The sequence below is a fragment of the Suricata suricatta genome, chromosome 1 (assembly GCF_006229205.1).
Source record: "Suricata suricatta isolate VVHF042 chromosome 1, meerkat_22Aug2017_6uvM2_HiC, whole genome shotgun sequence".
Classification (NCBI taxonomy): domain Eukaryota; kingdom Metazoa; phylum Chordata; class Mammalia; order Carnivora; family Herpestidae; genus Suricata; species Suricata suricatta.
The window spans coordinates 147,208,478-147,228,127 of record NC_043700.1 but is presented as its reverse complement, the minus strand read 5'-3'; the positions used below and the strand labels follow the sequence as shown (position 1 = coordinate 147,228,127).

The 19,650-nt window shown below is 34.7% G+C and overlaps 1 pseudogene; it reads right to left on the bottom strand.

Moving 5' to 3' along the window:
* LOC115302007 overlaps window positions 1-19,650 on the bottom strand; it is a 53,112-nt pseudogene that overhangs the window by 17,315 nt on the left and 16,147 nt on the right.

Below are 19,650 nucleotides of genomic sequence, written 5' to 3'. Positions count from 1 at the left end.
ACTCGGACTATTGTTCTTATACAACTTAAAGGGGAAAAAAAAGGACTTTAAAGAATTTTTTTCACGTCCTCTCTCTCAAAATGAGGAAATCAAGGTTTATAATGAGTAACCAACTGGCTTAAGCTCTTAAATAAACAATGACAAGGTCAAAACTTACAACCTATGTTTAGGACATTCTGATTCAATATTCCATAATACTGCTCATGGTACTGCTCTAAAATGTTCCTAGGATTGTCTATGAATCCTGATACAGACTACTAGTTAAAAAAAATTCTGCCAGTGGCTGATGGGATAAGTAAAGTTCTATCTATTCCATTCAGTTCTAGCTAAAGAAAAACACATTTGCCTTAATGTAGCCTGGATTACGAAAAAAAAATCACTGAGTTTCTAGTCTAGTTCTGGAATTAACCAGCTCTTATCTTGGCAAGTAATTTCATGTCTCTGGGCCTTAAAAGCAAATTATTTATAAAACAAGATATTGGGATTGATGGCCTCTAAATTCTCTCCCAGTTTAAGAAATTCATGAAACAGTACCACTGCTGCTGTATTCACTAAAAACATGACCTCAGGCCAATGATGGCCAATTCACATGTTCGGTATGACAACCATTTATCCCAATTTGACAAAGACAGCATTAGTTATCACCTGTTGTATCCATGGAATCAAACACATTCACTCTCAAAATTACCCTTGTTTTAAAGATAAATTTAGTAAATAACCTTATAAATACATGTAGGAGAGATCAATGCTGGGTCAGACTGGTATATTTATATATCAGTCAGAGTACCAGTGATAATAACAACAATTTCTACACTTACAAGAACAAGCATGATGTCTTGGAAACTTTTTCTACATTATGTCATTCCAGGAGTATGGCTTTGTTGCTAAGAGGATGATCTCTTGAGTCAGATTGCTGGATTCAAATATAGCTCTTGCATTGACTTACTAACTACCTAAGTTACAAAAAGTATCTGTTTCCTTACCTAAATAGAAACAGTAACAGAGAAGAGGTCTTCTTATAAGATCTAAATTAGTAAATTCAGGGCAAGTGCTTCAAATAGTGCTGGTAATAGAACTTATCAACACACATTAGGTATTATTATCCCAAACAAATATCTGAGGCAGATCATAGTAAACCTATTTTTACAGACTCTCATCTGAGGTTTCAAAAAGGTTTGAAATCTTACCTAAAAGGTGACATATTTTCCTTCATTCAACTTTCTAATGAGCTCAGCTCTTTCTCGTCATGGGGCTTGTAGATTCCACCACCATTGCCTCAATCACGCTTTCTGCCAGTTTCCAAATGGCTGCATCCATTACAGTTTAGAGTCTCAGTGTAAATGCCCCTTCTTCAGAGAAGGATATTCTGATCCATCAATACCCAACTCCTATTACTTTCTGTTACATCACTCTATTCTTCTTTTTCATAGCACAGATCTCTATGTTCAGCTTTATTTATTAGATAGGTTGCTAGCTAGTTGGTACCCATTTTATCCACTAGAGCAGACACTCAAGGAAGTGAAGAATCTAGTCAATCTTTTTCATTATGGTATATCAAATATTAAACATAGTACCTAGAGCATAATAAGCACTTTAATAATTTTTTAAAAACAATTACTGTTTATTTATTTTTGAGAGAGAGAGAGAGAGAGAGAGAGAGAGAGAGAGAAGTAGGAGCAGAGAGAGAGAGAGGAGAGAGAGAGAGAATTCCAAGCAGGCAGCAGGCTCTGTGCAGAGCTGAATGCAGAGCTCAATCTCACAAACTGTGAGATCATGACCTGAGCTGAAATCAAGAGTCTGAAGCTTAACTCACTGAATCACCCACACGACCCAGCATGTTGAATTTTTAAGAGGAGTTTGGGTATGCATTTGTTCAATGAATAGACAAATTGTAAGTGCCTAACTCAAGATTTACATCTACATCCACTCATCTCAAGTTCTGTCCACAGGACGCAACATGCTTTGTTGGCGCCTTCATTATACTGCAACTCTACATTAATTGATTCATTCAAGAAATCCTGTGGAGACATTAGAAAACCATTAGAAATAAGCTTACAGCTAGATTCCTTAAAACACAATTCCTGGGGCACCTGAGTCGCTCAGTTAAAACTCTGACTCTTGTTTCGGCTCAGGTCATACTCACAGTTCATGAGTTAGAGCTCCATGTTGGGCTCATACTGACAGTGTGGAACCTGCTTGGGATCCTCTGTCTCTCTCTCTCTCTCTCTCTCTCTCTCTCTCTCGCGCTCTACCTCTCCCCTACTCACTCTGTCTGTCTCTCCCTCAAAAAAAAATAAATATTTTTAAAAATCCACAATTCCTGACTAATCCTCTAGTATGTCTACAGATAGGACAAGAAATAGTTATATTAGGTTTAGCACATGAAAATGCCATTTTGTAGGTCAATATCAGTTAAATAATTTCTAGCCTGGGAGAATTATTCATCCATTTATAAAGATGTACCTTCTTCTTGGGATTCAATTTCCATATATATGTGTATATATATATATATATATATATATATATATATACACACACACACATGCATATAGCTAATATGGTTAGAAAAAGAAAATGATTTAGAGGCAAAGAATGAACTAAGAAATAAAAACAAAAGGAAATTCTGCAGAAGTGGATATTTATCACAAGTACCTGGAAAAAAATAGAAAAAATAATTTTTACTAAATCTTACTTGAAATTTTACAACTGTGCAAATAATATTGTTATGAATTATAACTTTCCTTTGTTTTATTCTGATTTGTAGGTTAGGTTAAGAGACAATGTCAGTATTACTATTGCATTTAATCATCATCATTACATGAAAGACTAAAATGAACTAAGGCAATTATATCTGAATAAACAATATTTAATGACTAAAAATAAGCAATATGTGAGATGGTCATGGTTTCACCACTTTAGCAAAAGTTACTTTTGCTTCTTTATTTTTTAGTAGGCAGTTGGCAACCTAGTTTCATGGTCTCCCAGGGACTGAGGTTCTTTAAATAAAGATTAAATTAGATAACGCAGCTGATTCCAGTGTTTAAGAAAATTTGTCTCTACATTTTCCCTAATTCTCCACATCATACTTCGTTTAGATCTTAGCATGTTGAATGCTGTACATTTTATATTTTAAACAGATAATTGAATAAAATTGCAACTAAGAATTAATTAAATCTTTGAAATGATCTCTCTCCTTCCTGCTCTTCCACGCATCATGAACTGGAGGAAACGTCCTCTGCAGGATGGGAAGATGAGCAGGAGAGACTGTTCAGTCAGTTTTCGCATTAACAGGCAAGCCAGTTGAAACCACTCCCCAGACCTGGTTTGGCCTGCAGCCAGATGGTTTATGCTGTTAATAGAGAAAACATCTGTTTACACTAATGTGTTAGTTTACCGTGCTTGGAGGCCATCAACATGAGCTGCTGTGCACAGGACTTATGAAAGGAGTGAGTAATCTTTTTTCATTTGGAAGTGAATAACAGATAGAGGAATCTTGTTTTATAGTCCCCATATTAGGCCTTGTTCAGACACTGACGATAAAGAATTATAGATAAATCAGGGACCCCACATTAATTCCAGATAAGTATTTCCCCTCTATCAGTTCTGAGTGAAATCAGAAGACTTTATATTGTTATGCAATTGGGTAAAATAAAGCAACTAATAACAAAAACATATACATTACACATGGTTAATCAGCAAATTATTAAGAACTAAATCACCTATTATTTAGTTCTTCTGTAATTGCATTAGAACCTAAGCCTGGATAGTTTTGGCATCTAAAAGAGAAATTCCTAATTTCAATATTTACAGAGGCCTCCTTAAATTCACTTATGGTACCAGATGCAGCGTAGCCACCTGTACAAATGTGTGAGGAAAAAGACAAGGAAGTGGTGTCTTTCTTCAAAAAGTTGGAAATAAAATGTTCAAAGAAGTTCTTATGAAGGTCATAATGTGACCAAACTCCTGTACTATCTTAGGTAATTATGCAAACCTTCATAAATAATTATTAGTTATTGAAGTACAAGGAAAACAAGTTTGAGTTTATATGGAGAAGGTCATTACTTAAATGTAGACCATCTTCATTGCTTTGTGGGATAGGCTAATGAAAAATGTGCTTGCTCACCACAGCAAGAATCAGGCCATGAACTAAAGCCATAAAACTTTTATGGAGCCTCTCCACAGATACCACATTCTTTCTTTGCCTTTCTTCTTTGCAGTACACTTGATAGGAAAAAGCGAAGTGCAGTACCAACATTTTAAAAGGATTGCTCAAACTTCAATTATTTTGCTTTGGGGCTGAAGCAAAGAGTCTTTCTGACAGTTTTACTGACTGCAGGTTTGGTGGGAGGTAAAGCCACGCTTCATGTAGTGTTGCAAGTATGAAGCATAAATCAGGTTTCATAAATATGCCCATTTGGTGTACTCAGTTGACTGTAAAATAATTATGCTCTGCTGTGTAATTGTTGTGCTGTGGAAGAAAGCAGGACTTCTAAACATTTACCGGAAAATGATTATGCGACCTGAATTAAGGCTGTATTTTCTCCCACCATCTTCTGAATAGCAACAAAAGCATTTTGTAACAATTTCATCCTAAATCTATAGGGTGCAAGGCTACCTAGGTATTAGTTACTGTTTTTCTTTTGAGACTTTTAATAATTGTTTCCGGGATCTATTTGTCCTCTTGTCCTACAATTTTAGATCCAGGACATAACTGTAGCACATTTCAGTAAAAGTATCAGGGATTTCTTTTACTTTAGCAGCATTTTACTGACCAACCAAAAGGTGAGATACAAAGTAAGGGAAGAAAATATTTACAGTAGTTAAAATATTTTGTTTAGTCCTTTTTTTCTGCTTTAAAAAAAACACCATACACTGGAAACTTGGTAGGTTATGTTTCTAAGTTTATGTTTCATCTGGGAAACTTTGGACATATTAACCATACAAACAATTAAGATACACCTTGAAATGTATTTCCAATGATATGGTAGCATTCATTTACCATTCATATTATAGCCTAACAGAAATATTTAGGCTCTGTGCCCTTTGTTCTTTTTCCAGATATGTCTATTGAATTCAAAAAGAAAAAAATTATATTAGACAGTGAGTTAGGGGTTTTGATTGTAAAATATTCAGCTCTGTGTCCTTCTCTGTTGATCGGATCAATAAGCACCCATTGCATAAAACTAATGGCAAGTTAGCCACAGTCTTATTGTTAATGCTTCCATTTTCCAAATGTATACTTCAGTATGAAAATATTTTTCCCAGATAAAATCAGGAGGTTCTGAACACGTGCTAGTCAGTATGTGGTTGTGTTTCTCAGTACACCGAGCAATGATCTGGAAGTGAACCATGAGGTAGCATGTCTTAGTTTATAAACGCTATTGTATGGGCATATTAAAGTCTTTTTAGAAAAGTTATTTCATTCCTTGGCCTTTCACACCTAAATTTGCTGTATGACTTTATATTTTTCTCATGAATCTAGAAGAGAAAACTAGGAACATAGCAACTCATGACCTCTTCCATCCATCACTGTTAGTTTTCTTTTTTAAAACATAGGATTTTCTCCAGCTTGTTTAATTCTATTTTGCAATCTCTATTATGATTTGTTACCAGTTTCAACCAATCTAATATACAAATCTCAGGGCTTTGACATTCATTTGTTCCGTGTATGGAAAACCTATCTCATAATCTTTTTCTTATTCACCTTCACCTTAAATTTCGCAGTAGCTGAGGAACTTTGGAATGTCTAGAGTAAAGCCAGTATTTTCATGTCTAGCTTTCTTCATAGACCATCACAATCTACGGGATGGTGCTTTGAAGTTTATCATTTTTATAGTTGGCCTTTGAATTTTTAGGGGCCAAGCATTTAATATTGCTTTAATCTAGAGCCAAAATGACTTCCTGCTCTAGTGCTGGCCTCAATTATGCTGCCAAAATATTATCCTCTCTTAATTCAAGGACTCGCAGTGCCATCTTAGATCATGGAACACTAGATTTCAAGGGGGATGGCCATCTTTAGGTAACGTAAAATTTTTGTTTTTATACCATTTCTGGCCATATTTTTGAAATAAAGATCACTTATGAGAATTTAATATGTAAATAACATAGTAAATATCTAGAAATCATCTAATTAAAAAAACAGAGGCTAGAGAGTCAAAAGATGATGGGGTCAACAAACCATCTCTAAAAGTAATAGTTCATTTGCTTAAATTGCATGTGCATTTTTTCTGGAAAAAGAGGGTAACATTAGACTAGATTTCAGGAAAGTTGATTAGAATTATTTGGTGATAATGCAACATCATTAGACATAATTCAATAATTTATAGAATCCTTATAATATACAAAGTATTTTCTGGTATTAAATAGTTGAATGGCCAACTTTCCTCATATATTATTCCATTAGGTGAAATATTTGTCTTTTAAGGCAACTTTATTCTTATAATCTCAATTCTTCAGTAAAGTTCTATTAAGTGTATTCAGTATTTGTGTTAAAGCATCACTCTTCAATGTAATTTCTGTGATGATGGAAATGCTCTATAATCTATGCTGTTCAATATAGTAACCACTGGCACACTTAGCTATTATGCATTTGAAATGTGGCTAGTACAACTAAGGAACAGAATGTTTACTTTTTGTTAATTAACTATAATTTAAATTTAAATAGTCATATGTGGCTAGTACTGTACTGAATAGCGCAGACATCCATACAAATTCTCAACAAATCATGCAGGCATAATCCTTAAGAAAAATCAATAAAAATATTTTTGTGTGTGTTTAAAGGCCCATCTGTATGCTGCCTACAAGAGATCCATTTTAGACCTAAAGACACTTGCAGATTGAAAGTGAGAGAATGGAGAAACATGTATCATGCAAATGAATAGCAAAAGAAAGCAAGAGTAGCAATACTTCACATCGGACAAAATAGACTTTTAAGCAAAGACTGTAACAAGAGACCAAAGAAGGGCACTTTATAATAATAAAGGGACAATCCAACAAGAAGATGCAACAATTGTAAATATTTATAGACCCAATATAGACAAACCCAAATACATAAATCAGTTAATAACAAACATAAGGAACTAATTGATAATAATAAAATAATAATAGGGAACTTTAACACTTTACTTACATCAATGGACAGATGAACTAAACAATATCAACATGGAAGCATGACTTTGAATGACACTGGAATAGATGGGTTTAACAAATATATTCAGAACATTCCACCCTAAACCGGCAAAATACACATTCTTTTCAAGTGGACATGGAACATTCTCCAGAAGAGATCACACGCTAGTCCACAAAACAAGCTTTGATGAATTCAAGTAGATCAAAACTATACCATGCATATTTTCTGACCACAACATTATGAAACTAGAAGTCAATCACAAGAACAATTCTAAAAAGACTACAAATACATGGAGCTTAAATACTAAACTACTAAACAATGAATAGGTCAACCAGGGATAAAAGAAGAAATTAAAAGTACATGTAGACAAATGAAAATAAAAACAAAATAGTCTAAAATCTCTTAACTGCAACAAAAGTGGTTCTAAGCAGGAAGTTTATACCAAGACAGGCCTCCCTCAAGAAGCAAGAACAAATAAACAACCTAAACTTACACCTAAAGGGCGCAGAAAAAGAACAACAAACAAAACTTACAACTAGTAGAAGGAATAACATAATAAAGATTAGAACAGAAGAAAATGATACAGAAACTAAAAAATAATAGAACAGATCACTGAAACCAGAAGCTGGTTCTTTGAAAGAATAAATAAAGTTGATGTATCTCTATGAAGATTTTTCATGATAAAAAGAAAAAGGACTAAACAAAACAAAAAAAGAGAGAGGAGAAATGACAACCAATATCACAGTAATACAAATTACTCTCAAACTATTGCAAAAAAGAGAAAAGAAAGGAAAACTTCCAAATCCATTCTATGAAGCCAGTGTTACCCTGATACCAAAACCAGATAGAGATACCACTAAAAAAGAAAACTACAGGCCAATATTCCTGATGAACATAGATTCAAAAATTCTCAATAAAACACTAGCAAATCAAATTTTAGAATACATTAAAAAGTTATTCACCACTATCAAGTTTGATTTAGTCCTGGGTTGCAAGATGGTTTAACATTCACAAATCAATCAATGTAATACATCACATCAATAAGAGAAAGGATAAGGACCATATAATCATTTCAATAGATGCAGAAAAATGCATTTGACAAAGTACAATATCTATTCAAAATAAAAACCCTCAGCAAAATAGGTTTGGAAGGAAAGGAACATACCTCAACATAATATAGGCCGTCTATGAAAAACCAACTTACCATCTTTAATGGGGGAAAACTGAGAGCTTTCCCTCCAAGGTCAGGAACAAGACTGGTATGTCTACTTTTATTACTTTTATTAAACATAGTACTAGAAGTACCAGCCACAGCAATCAGACAACAAAAATAAAGAAAACTAATCCAAATCAGTAAGGAAAAAGTAAAACTTTCACAATGTGAAAACTAATATTCCACCAAAAAACTTCTGGAACTGATAAATGAATTCAGTAAAGTTGCACAGAAATCTGTGCACAGAAAAAAATGCACAGAAATCTGTTGCATTTCTATACACTAATAATGAAGCAGCAGAGAGAGAAATTAAGGAAACAATAACATTTACAATTGCACCCAAAATAACAAGATATCTAGGAATAAACCTAACCAAAGAGGTGAAAGATGTGTACTTTGAAAATGATAAAACACTGATGAAAGAAATTCAAGACAACACAAAGAAATAAGTGGAAAGACATTCCATGCTCATGGATTGGAAGAACAAATATTGTTAAAATATCTATACTACCCAAAGCAATATACATATTTAATGTAATCCCTATCAAAATGCCTCAGCATTTTTCACAGAGTTAGAACAGAAAAAACCCTAAAATGTGCATGGAACCACAAAAGATGCTGAATTGACAAAGTAATCTTAAAAAACAAAAAAGTCGAAAAACTGAAGCATCGCAGTTCTGGACTTTAAGTTATATTACAAACCTGTAAAATTCAAAATAGTAGAGTGTTGGCACAAAAATAGACACATGTATCAATATAATAGAACACCCAGAAAGAAACCTACAATTATTTGGTCAATTAATTTTTGACAAAGGAAAGAACATCCAATGAGAAAAGGCACCATCTTAAACAAATGGTATTGAGAACACTGGATAGCAACATGCAAAAGAATGTAACTGGACCACTTTCTTACACCATTATCACAATAAACTCAAAATGGATTAAAGACCTAAATGCGAGACAGGAAACCATAAAAATCTTAGAAGAGAACACAGAGTAACTTCTTTGATATCAGCAATAGCAACTTCTTTCTAGATATATCTCCTAAGCAAGAGAAACAAAAACAAAAATCACCTACTGGGACTACATCAAAATAAAAAGCTTTTGCTCAGCAAAGGAAACAATCAACAAAGGTAAAAGGCAACCTACAGAATGGGAAAAGATATGCTCAAATGACATACCTCATAAAGGGTTAGTATCCAAATATATAAAGAGCTAATAAAATTCAGTATCCCACCCAAAATTAATCTAAGTAAAAAAATAAACAACATGAATAGACATTTCCCAAAGAAGATATCCACAATATTAATTAACTCACCAGCAACCCTCCATCATCATTTCTAGTGATGAGAGTATTAAATGTTAAGTCCCCCCTGCTCTTCCAGTACATCCTACTCTAGGCATGCATTCTTTGATGTTCCAGGGAAGTCATAATTATTGACATGTGTGATATCATGGATATTGAGACCTTGATGTAAAGTCTGTAGCAATCAATATTCTTACTCTACCTGTTTTATTTTTTAATGTTTATTTATTTTTGAGAGGCAGAGAGACACAGTGTGAGCAGGAGAAGGGCAGAGAGAGAAGGAGACACAGAATCTAAAGCAGGTTCCAGGCTCTGAGCTGTCGGCAAAGAGCCCAACGTGGGGTTTGAACTCATGAACCGCAAGATCATGACCCGAGCTAGAGTCAGCCACTTAACTGGTGCCCCGACTCTACCTGTGTTAATGTTTTCTAATGTTCTCTCTCAGCTACTCTGCTCTCTGTTGCTATGAAGGGACTCTACTGATACATGTCACAAAATTGGGTCACTTGATCAGCAACAACTTATCTTTTTTTCTTTTTTTAAAAAAATTTTAATATTTATCTACATTTGAAAGAGAAAGAGACAAAGTGCAAGCAGGGGAGGGGCAGAGAGATGAGACAGAACCCGAAGCAGGCTCCAGGCTCAGAGCTGTCAGCATAGAGCCCAATGCGGGGCTCGAACTCACAAGCTGTGAGATCATGACCCAAGCCAAAGTTGGATGCTTAACCGACTGAGCCATCCAGGTGCCCCAGATCAGCAACAACTTTTCTGCTGACAAACATTATGACTTTGTCCTTGGGAGACATGTTTTCAAAAAAAGTTTGAATATGAGATCATTTTTCTTCTTCTACGGTGACAATTATGTTTTGTTTCATGGTACTTATAGCAACTAAATCCAAAGAACCAACATATGCAATCATTGACTCTTTCAAATAAAATTGTGCAAGTCCATGGATGGCATATGACCACATTGCACTTGTCATAATTGTCTGTCTGGGTGCACATCTAATAAAATTGTTATTATCTGGGATCAAATCCCATGTGTAGCATTTTGTCAACTTCATCTAATACCAAGTAGTTTATGCTTCTGAGATTGAAACATTTATTCATTTGTAGATCATTCAGTCTTTCAAGAGTTGCAATAATAATATCTACTCCTGTTTTTGTATTTGTCCATTTCTATCTCCACCACCATATATATGAGCACTCTTAAATCTTTTATGTGAAAACTTAGAACATTCTGCTTCTACTGAAGACCTAATTACCTAGTGGTTATAAGAACTAACATGGTGGGTCTGTTCCTGTTTTCTCTAATTACAGGCTATAAGTCAAGAGGCATAATCCCAGCACTACTTAAGACAATGTCTTCCCTGTTCCAGTTCGGGCTATTCCTATAAGACCTTTTGCTTGTAGAACTATTGGCCATGCTTGTGACTGCATCCGTATTGGTTTTTGAAAACATGCCTTTTTAATGTTTTCCATAACTTCAGGATAACATTAAAAAACATCCTCAAATTTACAAGTAGGACTGGGTATATGACACTTCTGACCATCTTTCAATTCATCACATATTATATTGTGTATTTAAATATGTATATGTTTTAAAATATATTAAAATACGTATTAAGTATTTAATATATATTAAAATTTTCTTTCCTCCAAGTGCCTACTTACACTTGTGACACTGAACATGCGATCTCTGACTCCATGTAGAAGTTTTTCTTAATTGGAGGTAAATCTTCCCACTCCCTCTCCCCCATTACAAAGCATCTTCTTGATTTTTATGCCAGTCAATAGCTGATTCTCTGCAACATTACTATCTGTCTTTACATGTCTTCCAATAGAAGGTTGGAATGGAATAATATCAAATCTGAGATTTGCATTGTAATTTTAGTGCTGTTTTGTTTTGTTTTTTGTTTGTTTGTTTGTTTTAACAAGATTATCTATCACTGTTTGGCTTCCCTTGCATTGCCTTGCTGCCATATATTTTTACCTGTGCATGGGGATAACCTTATCTGTAGTTGCATGTTTGTTGTATTTTGGATGTCTTTTTCTGTTTAAGTATTTTTTAATTTTTATTTATTTTTGAGAGAAAGAGAGACAGAATGGGGTTCCTGTATGTCTCAGTCGGTTAAACAACAGACTTCGGCTCAGGTCATAATCTCAGGGTTTGTGGGTTTGAGTTCTATGTCAGGCTCTGTGCTGACAGCATAGAGCCCGGAACCTGCCTCAGGTTCTGTATCTCCATCTCTCTCTGCCCTTCACCCACTTGCACTCTGTCTCTCTCTCTCAAAAATAATGAAATGTTTTTAAAAAATTAAAAAAGAGCACTCGGTCGGTCTCTCTCTCTCTCTCTCTCTCTCTCTCTCTCAAATATAAACATTTCAAAAGAGAAGAAAAAGTCCCACGTGGAGCAGGAACTCATGAACTCTTGAACCCTCAGATAGAGACCTGAGCTGAAGTCCGAGCTTAACCAGAGTCACCCAGGTACCCCTGCGGGTGTTTTATTTTTGACTCACCACAACCAATCTCAGCGCTGAAACACATATTCTTCGATCCAATCCAGTGGCCGTTGGCAGGTTCAAGCGGTCACGGGCTGCTGGAGGCCAGAGGGGTTCCACCAGCTGCCACCTCTGTTGCCCCTAGGGACCCTCTAGGCCTCTTCAGTTTGTATCCTCCACAGGCCATCTTTCTGGAACCCGGGACACTACCGACCTTCGCCAAGAAGCAAAGACCCAGGAGGCAGCCGTTGTGCCTGCTTCTTGCCTTGACATGGATCCAGTGCGTGAAGAAGATTCAGCTCCTCCAGCGTCGCTCCCCTCAGGCTCTGCTGCACCCCACCGCGCTGTGGTGGTGGTGTCTTCTACCAGGCCACCAGCAGCCACTACTTAAGGAGGTGCTCCAGGCTCTCTCAGATAACATTTTAATTCAGAAACCCAGGCAACTCATTGCGCTTGGGTGAATTTTCATAATATATAGATTTACTTGTGGCAAAATTTAAAGCATGCATGCTTAAGATAAAGTATGCCTGAGAGAGATGGGAACTTGGCTTATCAATATAAAAAGTCAATTTTAAATCCTTCTCCTCCACCCTTATTGAACATAAGATACAACCTCACCGTCTTTGTACTGTGTGCTACTCCTGTTCTCCAAAATGCAAGGCCTTACTTACCTTATCTCTTTCAAGTCTGCACCAATATCACCTTTTGAGATGAGGTCAACTCTAACCACCTTTTAAAGAGCTAATCTCACTTGACCTTCAAAATTTCCAAATTCCTATATTCTGCTCCATTTTTCTTCACAGTATTTATGACTTTCTAACATAGTATATACTTATACAATTTATTCATCTGCTACTTTGTTTTTGTGTCCTCTAACCTCTAAATGAGATTTGTAAAAGCAAATAATCTGGGTTATTATTTTTTTTCTCAGTGATGTATCACCAGCTCCAGGACATAGCCAGGGAATTTGTGGTCCTTAATAAATATTAGCTACTGTCCAAAAGATTTACTGCATTGTCTAATTCACTGATTGGTAATGGTGAATTTTTTCTATAAAGGACCAGAAAGTATATATCATCACAGTATATATAGACTTTCCTGGACACATGGGCTTTCTGTTGCAAATTCTTTAAAAAATGTAAAAGCTTTCTTAGCTGGCAGACCATATAAAAAACAGACTGTGGGTCAGATTTGGACCATGGGCCATAGTTTGCCAAACTGTAGTCCAAATCAATGTAGAGATGCAACATAAAAGTGCCCACAAGATGATTAGCTCTAGAACTGTGTGCATTTGATATTTTGAACACTTTTGTGATTATGTGTGTTGTGCCCAATTCCTTCAACTAAAAACAAAATACTATTGTGGCAAATTCAGTCAGAATGGCTGGAAAACAATCTAACTTACATCCTTTTCATTCCCTGGTCTCCAAGAAAATTGTTATTCTGTCTCTTAAAAAGCATTAATTTAAAGTAGTGTTTGGTCCTTAGTTTTTTAATAGGTCATGAACCTGCTTAAGAACCCATAAAGGTTATAAACTCTTTTCTCACCAAATGTATGCCTATACCTATAATTTTGCATACTGATTTTAAGGGTTTATGAATTTAGCCCTTTTCTTATGAATCCCTTCTATTAGATTTATGGTCTCTGTGGCTCATATTTGCTTTGTATATTTAAAAGGATGTAAAAATTTGTTTTAAATGACCTTTCTTTACAATTTATTGTTGAATGGGATACTAGCAAATGTCAAAGAACTTTAATCAAACATGATGCCTACTAATTTATCAAATATGTAAAAACACATGTGGCCTAAAATGATATATCAGGCAAATAATTCCTACAGTAATCAGGATTTCATTATAATGGGGAAACACTTTTTTGTTGTTGCTTTTGTTTGTTTTTACTAATCAAGCCCACAGAAGCTTTAGGCTCCTCCAGGTTGTGAAGGTTCTCTTTCTTTCATTTTGAGAGTTGAAAGTCTTAGTATAAACAAAAGCAAGAACATAGTAAGTTCTTTTATTATTTTACTTTATTATCATTTTACTGGTGTCACAAGAAGTCTAGGAATTGGACTTTTCTTTTCTCCAGTTTGCTAAAGTGAGCCATTACTACTTTCAAAACAGTATATTTTATAAAAAGAGCTATGCAGAAGTAGCCCTTTGACCAATCTCTGAGTTTTCAGTGTTGACTTCAGGTCTACAGTCATAAACATCATCCAGAGCCACAATGCTTAACTCTGGGTAAAATACTGGCCGGCCATACTGGTGAGAAAAGAGCATGTAAACTGATTGATTACTAATGATATTCATAGCATTGCTTTTCCCAAATAAGTTGTTTTGCAAAAAAAGTGTTTAAATAAAGTTATTTGTAGTTATTCCTCTAATTGTAACTCACTGCTATTTAGTGGGAGTTCATGAGTGACTAGAAAAGAGTGAACTTGCATGGGGGACTGAAAGTCCTCCAGTGTAACTCCTTGGGAACATGTTGGTCATGAGAGTATCAGCTGTCAAGTGTGTCTCTGCAGAAAACAATAAATGATGAGGACCACTAATCTAGAGAAATTATCCTTCCTTATAGAATATATACGCTCAGTGTCCTTATAGGAAAAATGTCACACATATGCATTAATGTTAATGGACATCCTGTTTAATAATTCTCAGAGATATAAGAAGTAATTTGGCTGCTTAGGCTCAAAAAAATATGAGCTAAAAATCATTAGGTTGCCTGATTAATCACAGTCTATTTACTGAGGCTGTGAGGGAGGAAATGAAGATAAAGTTGTGGCAAAGCACAGCCAAGATTAACAATGTCAAGGTCAAATCCACCCATGTTGCTTGGAAATGATGGAAGTTACCATAAGAAGAAAAACTATAAGAGAACTAGGATAATGATAATCTATAAACAGATTTAAATAGAAATGGATTGCTGCCAGAAAGAAAGAAAGCAAGAAAGAAAGATGAAGACAACTGATTTATTTATCTGATGATTCCTAAATTCTATTGCCCTTTGGGAAAACATCTCTTAGTCTTCTTTTGTCACACTTTTAGATAAAGAAAAAATATATACCTCATTAGCCAAATATTAGATAACATTAACAGATCAGAGTTTGAGGTGCATAGCAGTCACAGAAGGGCCCAATAAATTATGGATAGTCGGACTCTAAACAAGCTATCTCTTCTCTCTTCCAAATATAATAAATTTTTTAAGATCAGATTGTTTATCACATGAAGTTAATAAGGTAGAAAATGACACTATTTACCTTCATCAAATAATATGTCAAGAATTTACAACTCAGCTCCTTGGAAATCTGTCTTATTTAGCCTTTGTATAACATTTTAGTAGCCAAAAGCGAATGGGGAACATAAAGCATGTTAGGTCAAGAAAAGTTTTTAAAACAGTATTTACTTTATTTACTGATTTCTTATGACATATTATTTTTATACTTAATGTTATAAAAATTAACATGTACTATTGAGTCATTGGAAATGGAAGAGTTGCGTGATAAATAACTAGCTAAACCACTAAAGGAAGAGAGAATTCGCAAAACAACTTTAGGAATAAGAGTTATCATTATGCCAAATCTGTTGACAGATTACTGCATGTCCCCAAGAATACCAGGCTAAAGGTCATATCTCAAAGAATGACAGTTTTTCTGAGCATTAAAAGAGAGAATTTGCTATTCTAAATCATATTAATGATCCATTTAGTTTAGCATCCTTCTATGCAAGTGGTCAATTTTTTTTTAATGAGCCTGGGGAGAGGAAGAGAATCCTTCCAATCCCATTTTTCCATTGTCCTAGAGGAATGGATTCTATCTAAACTAAGCAAGAGAAACATGAATTAACTGTTCCTACCATGAATTAGGAGCTACCCCTTGTTTTATCTGGCATTGTTACAGCAACAACAAAAAAACAATCTCTCTTAGTATTATATCAAATCACAATTATATACTGTTGAACGAATTTTTAAAAACTTATGGTTAACAAATATTTTAAATCATTGTTTAGAAATTATATGGCATTTTAAAAAAGAATTTTAATGTTTTATTTATTTTTGAGAGAGCGTGAGCAGGGGAGGGTCAGAGAGAGAGAGGGAGACACAGAATCTGAAAACATTCTCCAGGCTCTGAGCTGTCAGCACAGAGCCCGACACGGGGCTCAAACCCACGAACCATGAGATCATGACCTAAACCAAAGTCAGACGCTTAACTAACTGAGCCACCCAGGTGCCCCATATGTGGCATTTTTTGTTTATTTATTTATTTATTTTGAGATGATGGGGGGAGACATAGACAGAGAGGAAGAGAGAAAGAATCCCAGGCAGAGACACCAGAGTCCAACGCAAATCTCAGACTCATGAAGCATGAGTTCATGACCTGTTCTGAAGTTGGACACTTAACTAACTGAGCCACCCAGGTGTCCCAAGAAATTTTTAAGCTTCAGTTTTTTCTGTCTTAATCCTCATTACTAGTTCATGTGATATATGCTTTTCAATATCAGTTTTATAAATGCAGACACTGAGATTGAAATAACTCAGGAAAGTCTTTACATGTAAATAATATTCTGCCAGGTCCATTTGTACTATATTGTTTCAGGATTCAATTAACAGTCACATGATGGCTAAATGCCCAGTCAGTGATGTTGTGAGCTTTGTATAGTTAAACATCTCTTGAGGTTACCCACCTCCCCAAAGCCATCCTGGGCATTTATTCACTCTTTTGACCAACATAAATTTAGGAAATTGTTTTTCCTTATTTGGAACTGTATCTAGCCCCTAATTGTTCCTTAGTGTCATAAAGAAGTGCTAACTTGCTTTTAAATAATGTTTTTGGGGGGTGCCTGGGTGATTCAGTCAGTTAAGCATCTGACTCTTGATTTTGGCTCACATCATGATCTCTTGATTCATGAGTTCCAGTCCTGCATTGAGGCTCCACACTGGAAGCACTGAGCCTGGTTGGGATTCTCTCTCTCCCTCTCTGCCCCTCCTTTGTTCATGCTTTCTTTCTCCTTCTCTCAAAATAAGTTTAAAAACTTTGAAATAGTTTAATGTTTGTTTATTTTTGAGAGATAGAGAGAGACAGACAGAGAACAAGCAGGGAAGGGTCAGAAAGAGAGGACGTCACAGAATCTGAAGCTGGCTCCAGGCTCTGACTGGTCATCACTGAGCCCAACACGGGGCTCGAACTCACAAAATGCAAGATCATGATCTGAACTAAAGTTGGGATACTTAACCGACTGAGCCACCCAGAAGCCCTAAATTTTTTAAAAATAGTAAATAAAATAAAAAATAAACAATGCTTTTTTATATTTGAGCTGCCTACATTGGTAGAGCAATCAGGAATTTTCTGTAAGATTTATTTTAACGAGTACCTTTTTAAGATAATGAAACAGTTTATCAGAAATATGAAATTATTTCAAGATATGGATAGATAAGTAGATCATCTATGTATCAAACATACACTTTAAAAATAAAGTATTATATAATATTAGAAGCATCTAAATACTTTTGCTTAATTTTTTCTTCTCCTCCCCAAATTGTCTACTCTCCTGTATTTCATGTTTATCATTTGCACACATTGTATCATAATTTTAACATAAGCCTATTTATATTTAAACAATATTGACTCATATAGACTTTTGACAATTTTTAAAAAGTATATAAATTATATATATTATCATCAATTTTCTTTATTGGCTTAGTATTTTGACATCCATTTATATTGATATAAATATAAATCACTCTTTTTTGCTTTGCATCATATTCTATTTTTTATGTACAACATATACAGCTAAAAGGACACTAACCATGATTGTACATATCAATGAATTTTCAGAAACTGAACACATCCATGTAACAAGCATCTACATCAATGTCAGAACATTCCCACATCCAAGAAACACTTCTTGTACTCTCTCTGATCACATGTCCCCACAAAGGCAACCACTGTCCAGACTTTTCCCATGACAGTGTAGTATGACCCGGTTTTGAAGATTATATGAATGAAATCATAGTGCATATATTATTTTGTGTCTGGCTTCTTTTCCCTAACATATAGCTTGTGAGATTCATCAGCATTGTAATTGAAGTCTGTTCATCCTTTAGACTGCTTCCCAGAAACGAATGATCCTTTATGTCCACAAGTACAAACAATTCTTGTTATCTGCAGCAGTTAGGTCCTATAAAGCTGCTGCAATTACAGAATCAGTGAATGTTGAATCATTATTCCTAACAGAAATACAGATTTAGGTTATTGTGATCCCCATGTCACAGTATTTCTACCACCCCAAGAATACATACTTTCAGTTTAAAGACAATTATTTAATATATTTTGATTTGTTAACATTGAATTTACAGTAATAGCATTATAACTTATACCTGAATAGAGCTTATCTAGTATATATCATAGCTTCTTCCACTTTGAAACAAGAGATGGCACTTCAACACTACCCTTAGAAATTATTTCCAACAGCAAAATATTAACAAAAGCACAAAAAAGTGAAAAACATGCACTAAGTAGCCTGTTAAAAGTATGCTTTTTATGGAATGAGAGCTGAAACAAGGCAGAGTGTCATCTTGTCTAACTTCAACCAGAAAAATTTGCATTAGGCAACTCAAATTTTTTGCTGTTCTGCACATGTGCATATCCCTGAAAGATTATGGCAGCTCTATGAGTATTGATTTCAGGGCTAGAAATACATTTACTGACTAGGCAAATTTAAAAATACAGAACCCACAAATGAGGATCAACTGCATGTTTTTGAAAAATCTGCTTCCCAAAGGGAAGATAGTTTCTCTGGGTATAGAAATCAAAAGACTCAAAAATCCGTATTATTTCTGTTTGTCATCTGAACTTTTGTTACCATATGAGATATCTGAAACCAATCCAGACCTCAGTCTTGTTATATTTGTTTTTTATTTTTTTGTTCAATGTATGGGATTTTTTAGGATTCTGGTTTAGTTTATCTGTAACTCCTAGTTTACCCTTGCAAAATAAAGACATGCCATTAGTAAATATCTAATAAAGCTACATTTTTGTCAATCCTGCCCAGTAACTAAGAAACAAGTTTGGATGTTTGTTTTGTTTTTGGCTGTCATACAATGTTTCTTCTTATTTGATTTTTTTTTTTTTGGCTATCTTCCTTCTGATTCACTCTTCCTTTATGAAAATTAAATAAATTCCCTTCTTTTAAGTGAACTTAACTTCTTTAAGTTTCATGCATTCTTTTAAAATTTATTTATCTTTTATCTTTTTTCCACTAGAACATAATTTTTATGTTTAATTTTTTCACTTTTAAGGATTATTTGATTATCAAGTTTTCTAATTCACAAACTATGTTTTGGTTTATATTTTGAAACAACTCTTATTACAGATCTTGAAGTTATTTTCCTGCTATCAAGGCCATGGTAAAATATGACTGAGAATACTATATCTTAAAATTTTTTCCTGTTTTTTGTTCAATGGAAAGCTTGCTTGGATTGTACAGCTGTATTTCTTAATCTATT